This window comes from Impatiens glandulifera, chromosome 1 (genome assembly GCF_907164915.1).
Source record: "Impatiens glandulifera chromosome 1, dImpGla2.1, whole genome shotgun sequence".
In the NCBI taxonomy this organism is placed as follows: domain Eukaryota; kingdom Viridiplantae; phylum Streptophyta; class Magnoliopsida; order Ericales; family Balsaminaceae; genus Impatiens; species Impatiens glandulifera.
In genome coordinates, this window is record NC_061862.1 from 15,681,077 (window position 1) to 15,692,265 (window position 11,189).

The window sequence follows — 11,189 nt, forward strand, 5'->3', positions numbered from 1 at the left end:
TACCAAAATGACAAATGTATCTTTTTCATATTCATGTCTTGCTGCTGCGCTAAGAGAACCTATGAGTGCACTGTTCATAGTTGCAGTCTGGGTTTGATGTACTATCATCCATGCAAAATGGCAAAAATGGAGGAAGATACATCTGTCACCCAGTATGAAGATTACACGAAAAAAGTCCAATTCAGGTTCATACCCTTTATTTACTAGTCAATTTTCAGATAGATTTATGCCTTGCTTTTGTATTCTCACTATTGAAAGTGGTTTTCTTTATCAAAATTAGTCTTTATGTTCAACTTTTTGTTTTCTTTATTATGTTATCATTCAGAATTAAAAGTATCAATACACTCCTCCACCACCGAATCTTCCGCGTCTCTCTTCTCGGTCGGTCGGAGCTCTACGCCAGTTAAGAGGAGAAGTGTGATCGGAGAGTGAAATCCACCAACCGACGACCGTTCCTTCCACATCATCCTCAGGTCGGTCGGTCATTTTTTCTCATCTCATATCATTTCTAATAATTAATGGCTCAGACAAACCCTAATTTCCCAAACTTTCTTACCCTGTTTGATCAATCAATGTAATCAATCGAGTCAATCAATAATCATGTTTCTTTAATTAGTTGATCAATGAAACTCTTTCTTGACGGAAAATGGATGAAGGTTCGCCCCATTGCACCTCAAAACATTATTTGGTTTAAGGGTTTTTTTTTGGGCAAACTGATATTATTTTTTGAATATGATCGAGATTTTTCATTTGGTATAAGAATTAGTTTCTGCATCAATATCCCCAAATTGTAGTATAATGTTCTGCTTCAATTGAGAATGTTTTGTTTCTGATTTTTTTACCAAAATGACAAATGTATCTTTTTCATATTCATGTCTTGCTGCTGCGCTAAGAGAACCTATGAGTGCACTGTTCATAGTTGCAGTCTGGGTTTGATGTACTATCATCCATGCAAAATGGCAAAAATGGAGGAAGATACATCTGTCACCCAGTATGAAGATTACACGAAAAAAGTCCAATTCAGGTTCATACCCTTTATTTACTAGTCAATTTTCAGATAGATTTATGCCTTGCTTTTGTATTCTCACTATTGAAAGTGGTTTTCTTTATCAAAACTAGTCTTTATGTTCAACTTTTTTTTTCTTTATTATGTTACCATTCAGAATTAAAAGTATCAATACACTCCTCCACCACCGAATCCTCCGCGTCTCTCTTCTCGGTCGGTCGGAGCTCTACGCCAGTTAAGAGGAGAAGTGTGATCGGAGAGTGAAATCCACCAACCGACGACCGTTCCTTCCACATCATCCTCAGGTCGGTCGGTCAGTTTTTCTCATCTCATATCATTTCTAATAATTAATGGCTCAGACAAACCCTAATTTCCCAAACTTTCTTACCCTGTTTGATCAATCAATGTAATCGAGTCAATCAATAATCATGTTTCTTTAATTAGTTGATCAATGAAACTCTTTCTTGACGGAAAATGGATGAAGGTTCGCCCCATTGCACCTCAAAACATTATTTGGTTTAAGGGTTTTTTTTGGGGCAAACTGATATTATTTTTTGAATATGATCGATATTTTTCATTTGGTATAAGAATTAGTTTCTACATCAATATCCCCAAATTGTAGTATAATGTTCTGCTTCAATTGAGAATGTTTTGTTTCTGATTTTTTTACCAAAATGACAAATGTATCTTTTTCATATTCATGTCTTGCTGCTGCGCTAAGAGAACCTATGAGTGCACTGTTCATAGTTGCAGTCTGGGTTTGATGTACTATCATCCATGCAAAATGGCAAAAATGGAGGAAGATACATCTGTCACCAGTATGAAGATTACACGAAAAAAGACCAATTCAGGTTCATACCTCAATTCAGGTTCATACCCTTTATTTACTAGTGATTTACAGATAGATGCCTTGCTTTTGTATTCTCACTACTAAAAGTGACTTCTTTATCAAAACTAGTCTTTATGTTCCAACTTTTTGTTTTTTTTATTATGTTACCATTCAGAATTAAAAGTATAAATACACTCCTCCACCACCGAATCCTCCGCGTCTCTCTTCTCGGTCGGTCGGAGCTCTACGCCAGTTAAGAGGAGAAGTGTGATCGGAGAGTGAAATCCACCACCTGACGACCGTTCCTTCCACATCATCCTCAGGTCGGTCAGTTCTTCTCATCTCATTACATTTCTAATAATTAATGTCTCAGACAAACCCTAATTTCCCATACGAGCAACAATATAATCTTATATATAAAGAATGGTTAAAATTTATTCTCACAGCTTCCCTTATTTGTTATTGTTTCTATATTTGATGATATTGTCTTATTACTTGTTGAATAGACATTTATTTGGTTGAGATGCGAGTAATATTATAAACTTTTGTATTTCTTTATCTCTTTGTACGATCCTTCTACTGCACTTGGCCAAACTGATGCGACTGTTCTTGTATATTCTGCTAAGTCTGTTGTTGTGTCCCGATCTACAAAGAGGGCACAAACTAAACAAAATCTTTAATAGTAACCAGAATTAGCAAGGAGGGAGAATTATGATAGAAGATAATAAATATAAACGAGATAGATTGAGAATATGAACGGAGGGGGGCTGAGTTTCATTCCATTAGGAAGAAATTAGAAATTATTACATCATATTTGCCTACTATTTACACTACTCATATAATGACAGTTGGTTATCTAACTATCTATTCTATAATCTTTTACACTACTAACAACTTCTAGAATCTTCTATTAAAATAAAAATGCCTACCATAAAGGTAATTTCTTCAATTAGAAACTGACATTAATAATGTTTACAGTTTCCCGTGCATATGCATTACTGACTTCAAGTACCTTTTCGGGTCACAACGTTTGTCATTCCCCTATTGTACATTATGGTATAGTTCAATCCAAATAACTCTGATAACCATGTTTGTTGCCGGACTGTAGTGATAATTTTCTCCATCAGAAACTTCAAACTTTTTATCATGATAATGAAAATGCTTACCATAAAGGTAATTTCTTTACTTAAATAATGCCATTAATACTGCTAACAGTTTCTTCTCATGTGTAGAGAATCATAATGTGTCTTAGCAAGTGATTTGCTCAGATACGCGATGGGTATTCTTTTCTACATCAATACTGCGCCAATGTTGGCATCTATTCTTTTCTACATCAATACTGCGCCAATGCTGACATTTATTTGTACTTTGAGATCAATTGTAAAATCAGGTAATACTAATACCAGAGTGGTGGTTAGAGCCTTTTTCAAGTTTTAAATGTCTTCTCTGCATCTTCAGTCCATTTAAACATACCATTCTTGAGTAAAACCATGTAATGGTTTGTTAATAGTTCCAAGTTGCATACAAATCTTCGATAATACCCTGCCCAAAAAAACCTCTTCATGCTTTGATGCCCAAAAATGACCTAGATATTCCTGCTTCTTTAATCCAAATAAACATTTTGATCGCTTACGATTATACTGTTTTTTTAAAAATTTTCATAACTTTCTCAAAATACCTTAGATGTAGTTCCATATTAGAACTGTATATAAAAATATCATAAAAAAATATATTAATAATACCTTTTCTTGGCCATACTCGAAAATATTTCAATTATTAATACTTAGAATGTTGCAGTTGAATTTGATAATTCGAATGTCATTACTCTTGAATTCATACAGTCTAGAATGAGTTCTGAAAATAATTTTGTGGATGTCCTCTTCTCTGATCCTTATTTGATGATAATCCGCACATATGTCGAGGTTGATGAAAATCGTTGCTTCATAGAGCTCATCCAGTAACTCGTCCACTACAGATATAAGGTACTTATCCTTGATTGTGATTTCATTTTGTTATATGTACTCTACACAAAATATCCATGTTCCATCTTTATTCTTAACAAGGATAATCGGATAAACAAATAAACTTGTGTTGTTTCTTATAAACCCAACCCTCTTCATCTCTGCTATTGAAGCCTTTTTTGAATAGGGATAAAGGTATAGTCTCAGATTTGGTGGAATCGTTTGAGATTATTAGAATGATCAGTTTTTTGAATTGAAAAGTTTTTTGAATTGGAGACAGGCAGGCAGCTGGTTTGGTTCTATGAAAACAGTGAGGTACTTTTCAATTAACTTTTGAATGGACAAGTTTGGTTATCCTTTTATGATCGGTTTATTCTATTTTATGAAGATTGCTTAATTTCTATGTGGTATAATTGTCCTACAAAACAACCCAATCATTTCTTAATAGTTTTTAGCTCACTAACTTACACTCATCAAATTGAAAGTTCTCTTATTCTTAATCCCGTACAAACGTATTTTTAAATCATTGATCCTTGTCTTCATTCATTGCTTTGGATACTTCCAGCTTACTTGTTTAATCTTTATCATACAATCAACCCTAAACTATGTTGCAGCAATTTGAGTGTCCATACCTCGAGTGTAAATTAATTTTCCTTTGCACGATCCTATATAAAGAACCTTCATCTGCAATGGTAAATACTAACGGATTATTTTATCGTAGGTTAAAACCCAACCCAATTGGCGTGCATTTTCTTCGTCTATAAACGAATGAGTACTCCCACTATCAATCAAAATAAGATCTTTCCTTTTTTTGAGTTGTCCTAAAATTTTTAGTATAGAGTTATTGGTTGAAACGCTAATAGAACTTCATTCGTGAATACATCCCTCCACGTCGAAATCATGTGGTCCATCAAATAATTAGTAACCCATGTTCCAACTCGGCCCGTAAAAAATATATAGCATAATTCACCTTGTCACTATCTTCGATTGTGAAATTTTCGAAAAATTGGTTCGCCCTCCTAACCCTATCGAATTAGTTCTATCAAATTTGTCTTCATCAATTATAGGGTTTTTTAAAATAGGCTTCATGTTGTTTGTAGTCCTACTAATTTAAACTTCTATCTTTTGTTATAGTTGTTTGTTTGTTATATTTACATCTAATCGACAAAATATTTCATCTCCATCTACGTTCTCTTTTCGTGCTGAAGTCGATGATGACGCTCCTTTAAGTTCTTCCTTGATTTTGTTGACATGTATGTTTCTTGACTCAATTTTTCTGTTAGATTTGCCAAAAATGGTGACTACATTGATGTCTTCAAGTTGAATTTCACATTATCTTGTTGTAGTGCTACGGTCTTGTGACAAAAATTTTGGATTCGGTTAGATGTTGATGTTCTTGAATTTTTTATGTAACATGTCAATTTGATTTTCAACTGTTGTTTCTTGATGCAGATGGACTAAATGTTGGCATTTGTTTCTATTTTGAGATCAACCTGAAAAATCAGGTAATAATAAAATTGGAGTGGTGGTTAGAGCCTCTTTCAAAGTTTTAAATGCCTTCTCTGCATTTTCAGTCCATTTAGATATACCCTTATTGAGTTGCATACGAATCTTTGATAATACCCTGCCCATGAAAACTTTGATGCTTAAGAAATGACCTATATATTCCTACTTCTTTAATCCTAATAAACATTTGATCGTTTACCAATAGACTTTTTTTTAGAATGTTTAAAACATCCTGAATATGCCTTGGTTGTTCTTCCATATTAGAACTATGTATAAGAATATCTTAAAAAATACTAATAAAACCATTTCTTAGCCATTTTAGAAAATATTTAACTTATTAATTGCTTAGACCTTGTTTGGATTCAGGTAATTTAACAAATATGATTGGTGGTGATTTTGAGAAGGTATAGATTTTTTTTGGTAAATGACTTAATAAAGTATTAGTATATAATGATAAAATAATAATTATTTGGTATCAAATTATTAAAACACTACTATTGAGAATACTTTATTTCTGTCTATTCTCTTAGTTGTTTAGTCTTAAAAATAATTTGATAAACCTATTTTGTTACCCCGCATGTATAGAAACACAAAATCTCAAATAGAATGAAACCGCACTTATAAATGTTGGTTTTATAGTGATTGATATTTGTATGGCTTGAAATTTTGGACTTAGAGGTATTAGGTTTCAAATTACAAAAGTATTATGTTAGAGAATACTTAATTTCTGCATATTCTCTTGAATAGTTGATCTATTCTTTTCAAAAGTAATATTATATACTTAATTGGTTGTTTTTTGTTGCAATTACAAACACAAAGAATATTTCGAATAATATGGGGAATGGGGTGATATCACTTAATTAAGGTTGACTCTATAGTATTTTGATTTTGTTTCATAGAATTATAACACTATGGTTGAGAATACATCATTTCTGCATATTCTCGTTCTTAGTTGTTTTAATCTTTAAAATAATTTGTTAAAAATATTTTGTTGTCCTCATAGAATCACAAAAAAACTTTAAAAAGAATAGAAACAATATAACTTACTAATGTTGGTTTATAGTGATTGGTATTTTCATTCCTTCTGATTTTGAACTTTAGAGAAGTATTCAGTTTTAAATGATAGAAGTATATTATATTAGAGAATACTTCATTTCTACCTATTTTCTTGACTAGTTGGTCTATCATTTTGAAAATTAATTTTATAAATATATTTTGTTGTCCTTTGCGAGTATAGACACAAAAACATCATTTCAAAATAATGGGACGATATAACTTTAAAAGTTGACTCGATATAGTATTTGATTTTGTGATGAAGTATCAAATGATTGAAAATTGTGTTTGAGAATACTTCATTTCTTTATATTCTTTTACCTAGTTGTTTAAGTCTTTTAAAAATAATTTGACAAGTCTATTTTGTTGACCTTAATGGATAAAACTACAAAGAAAAGTTCAAAAGGAATTGGGCATTTTACTAATGTTAGTTGTCTAGTTATGATATTTTCGTGGCTTTTTACTTATGATTTGAGAAATATAATCAATTTTGTAATTCAAGAAACATCATGTTTGAGAATACTTCATTTCATTTATGCATATTCTCATAATAGTTGACCCTTATGGATAAAACCACAAAGAAAAGTTCAAAAGAAATTGGGACATTTTACTAATGTTAATTGTCTAGTTATGAGATTTTCGTGGCTTTCGATTGGTGACTTGAGAAATATAATCAAGTTTGCAATTAAAGGAATACTATGTTTGAGAAACTTTATTTCATTTATGCATATTCTCAAACTAGTTGACCCTTATAGATAAAATCACAAAAAAAAAGTTCAAAAGAAATTGGGGCATTCTACTAATATTAGTTGTCTAGTTATGAGATTTTTGTGGCTTTCTATTGGTGACTCGAGAAATATAATTAAACTTGCAATTTAAGAAAAACTATGTTTGAGAATACTTCATTTCATTTATGCATATTCTCAAACTAGTTGACCCTTATGGATAAAACCACAAAGAAAAGTTGAAAAGGAATTGGGGCATTTTACTAATGTTAATTGTCTAGTTATGAGATTTTCGTGGCTTTCGATTTTTTACTTGAGAAATATAATCAAGTTTTCAATTAAAGAAAATTATGTTTGAGAATACTTCATTTCATTTATGCATATTCTCAGACTAGTTGACCCTTATGGATAAAACCACAAAGAAAAGTTTAAAAGGAATTTGAGCATTTTACTAATGTTAGTTGTATGAGATTTTCGTTGCTTTCGATTTATGACTTGAGAAATATAATTAAACTTGCAATTTAAGAAGCATTATATTTGAGAATACTTTATTTCATTTATTTATATTCTCAAAATAATTTATCTATTTTTTTCATAATTAATTTGTTAAGCCTATTTTGCTGTCCGATATTAAACACAAAAAAACATTTTGAAAATTATGAGACAACATCACTTAATTAAGTGGTTCTATAATATTGAGATTTTAAATTGGTGAAATATATTAAATATCAAATGATTTAACTCACTGTATTTCAGAATAATTCATTTATACTTATTATCTTTGTTTATTATAAGGCAATATCACTTAAATTGTTATTTTGGACTTAAAACATATTAAGTATTAAATGATTAAATTATTAAGGTTGAGGATACTTTATTTATGCATATTCTCTTGTTTAGTTTCTTTGTCATAAAAATAATATAATTAATATATTTTGTTGTTTGGCGTGGATAGAAACACAAAAGTACAAAAATAATGAGAATAATATCATTTATTAATGTTGGTTTTATAGTGATTTATATTTTCGTGAATTGTATAGGTTTGGGAATTAAAAATATTTTTGGGTTGCTTGAAATTTGAGAAATAGAAATATAGTTTAGTTTGAAATTATAGAAATATTTCATTTTTTCTGTATATTCTCTTAATTATTTGGTCTACTCTTTTATAAGAAAATCATATAAGCTTATTTTGTTGCCATTGCGGTGACAAAAACAAATGAGGCGGTTTCATTCATTATCATTATGTTGCCTTTATAAATTGAAATTTTGGACATGAAAAATGTTGAATATAAAATTATTGAAAAAATGTTCGACAAAATTTTATATATGCGTAATCTCTTTTCAATAACGGTTCCTGACAATAAAGTTTCTCTCTTCCCTGGACGGTTTTAGGGGCCGATTTTGTCGCGAGGACGATCTGAAAATCATTAATATTTCTCGTAATAACAGAATTATAAAGGATTCGAGATTCAGGATAAATGATGTCAATCAAGGTATGATTTCTATGCATTCTAGCAATAATCTTGGTATAGACCATACTTATGGTAATGAGAATCCCCTGGCATTAAGGTAGATAAGGCAAAAACTAGTGTGGAAGAACTTTTATCTAAATGTTAAAATAGATACGATTGTACAAAATAATGTTGTTACTGTTGTCATACAAATTATATCTTCAATATAGCTGTTGGAGTTTGTCCCATTGGGGTAGCAATTATCTAAATGCAAGTGTGAATGCTAAAGAAAGTGATAGTCAGATCGTCTGTAATGGTTAAGGTACCACGCTAACGAAAGCAACCTGAGCAGAACTTGAACAATGAGAATCTTCAAGACAATTATGAAATAATAATGGCTAGTCTAAGCTTTCTACTTACAGCTGGAAGATGTTTGAATGACACTATTATTAGAACCAGTCTACCATGTGTATCGACTTGTTTTGCTTGACTCTTCGTTCTAAAAAATGTTAAATGTAAACAAACTCCATTGACATGCAAGGAGAGAATTATAATAGAAGATAGGGAATAGAGACAAGACAAATTGAATCAGAAATGGGGAGCAGAAGAACGCAGGTGCTGAGCCCCATTCTATTAGGAAGAAATAAAAAATTATTACGGTTTGTTATTGTTTTTGTTGTCATTTGGATATATTTTTGTTTTGTTGATGACTCTTTTATCTCAAGGCAAAAGCTGCCTTGTCTTGATTGAACCCTTGTATCTTTTTTCCTTTTTGGATTTTATTAAATGACAATAAGTCATTTTCCAAAACAAACAAAAATTCAGAAATTATTACATCATATTTGCCTTATCTATTTATACTATTCATGTATGGACACTCATAAACAATTAGTAACTACTTCTATAATCTTTTATACTACTAACAACTTTTATAATCTTCTATGAGGCTGGATCTTTCGTGTATATGCATTGTTGACTTCATGTACCTTCTCGGGTCACAAAATTTGTCTTTCCCCTATTGTACATTATGGTATAATTGAATCCCTAACTTTGATAACCATGTTTGTTGTGATATTTTTCTTCATCAGAACTTTTTATTTTTCTCATATATAGAAAAACATAAATGTCTCTTAGCTAGTGAGTTGCTCAGATATGCTATAGGTATTCCTTTCTACATCAATACCGCGCTAATGCTGGCATTTGTTTCTATTTTGAGATCAATCGAAAATTAGGTAATACTAATATCGGAGTGGTAATTTGAGCCTCTTTTAAAGTTTAAATGTCTTCTCTGCGTCTTCAGTTCATTTAAACATACCATTTTTGAGTAAATTTATGTAATGGTTTGTTAAGAGTTCCAAAGTTGCATACGAATCTTCGATAATACCCTGCCGAAGAAAGCCTCTTAATGCTTTGATGCCCAAAAAATGATTTAGATATTCCTGCTTCTTTAATTCAAATAAGCATTTTGATCGCTTTACCAATTGACTATTTTATAGAATGTTCAAAACATCCTCAATATACCTTGTTATGTAATTCCATATTAGAACTGTATATAAGAATATCATAAAAATTACTAATAAAAATTACTAATATACCTTGTCTGGATTGAACTCTTGTATCTCTTTGGGGTTTTAGTAAATGACAATAAGTCATTTTCTAAAAAAAGAAAACATAAATTATTACATTATATTTGTCTATCTATTTATACTACTCATATATAGATTGTTGATTATCTAACTATCTATCAACTGCTAACAACTTTAACTAGTACTACTTCTATAATCTTTTACAGTACTAACAACTTTTATAATCTCTTATGAGGCTAATCTCTCGTGTTTATGCATTGCTGACTTTATGTACCTTCCTAGGTCACAACATTTGTCTTAGGGAACTAGTATTTATATTATCCCAAGTGCTACTTTCCACTATTAATACATTATCCTGTTTTATAAATTGCCTTAAAGAACCTCTTAATGTAGTTCTTTAGTGTTTGTGTCATGAACAATGCTGTTGTTTTAGGCTAAACATTATTTTGTAATTTATTGAAAAAAGAACTTGAAATCCATGGCAACACTATGGAAAAAGAACTCACTCATAATCATGCTACTTTTATTGTACAGTCCAGTGGGTGACTTAGGGATACAGTAATCAAGCTTTTTCTTTCCTTTCCTTTCCTTTGATTTTATTTTGTTATTAATTTGATGTTGCAGACCACGGGTATAGCTTGATCTTGAATGACTTTTCTTTCTACTACATTACGGTTGTCTCCATAGATAACACTAAGGCAATGAGTCGAAGACACAAAGCTGTTCAATTGGCGGTATGAAGCTAGCTATACCATGTTGATTTATATAACTATTTTCAGTTTCAAATTTAGGAGTAATACATAGATCCGCCCCCTTAAAGTAGGAACATTTTGTATTACCATTTAAACTATTAGTCAATTTTGAAATCCTAATTTATTTAATAGCCCTCAAATTGATTTGTTGATGATCATGATCATGATGTGGATCCGTTTCAACTAAACTTGTAGAAGAAGAATGATCGTCTTAGTGAGTTGCCAGATGAAATTCTGAACACAATCATTTGTAAGTTGAACATAAAAGATGCAGTGAAGACAAGTATTTTATCGAAAAGATGGAGATACATTTGGATTAA

At 30.9% G+C, this 11,189-nt stretch overlaps 2 long non-coding RNA genes across 4 annotated transcripts; both read left to right on the forward strand.

Annotated features, from left to right (window-relative positions):
- Positions 1–325: 325 nt before the first annotated feature.
- On the forward strand, positions 326–1,783 carry LOC124922548. Of its 3 annotated transcripts, none has more exons than XR_007097833.1 (4): positions 326–473; positions 894–1,024; positions 1,164–1,311; positions 1,760–1,783. It is a non-coding gene; the product is annotated as an uncharacterized LOC124922548 (long non-coding RNA). The 3 variants fall into 3 exon arrangements; XR_007097832.1 differs by having other exon boundaries at positions 1,728–1,780; XR_007097834.1 differs by lacking the exon at positions 1,760–1,783 and adding an exon at positions 1,451–1,496.
- A 65-nt stretch (positions 1,784–1,848) lies between these two features.
- Positions 1,849–3,339, forward strand: LOC124934793. Its single transcript, XR_007099066.1, has 3 exons — positions 1,849–1,875; positions 2,011–2,158; positions 3,068–3,339. It is a non-coding gene; the product is annotated as an uncharacterized LOC124934793 (long non-coding RNA).
- The last annotated feature ends 7,850 nt before the right edge of the window (positions 3,340–11,189 follow it).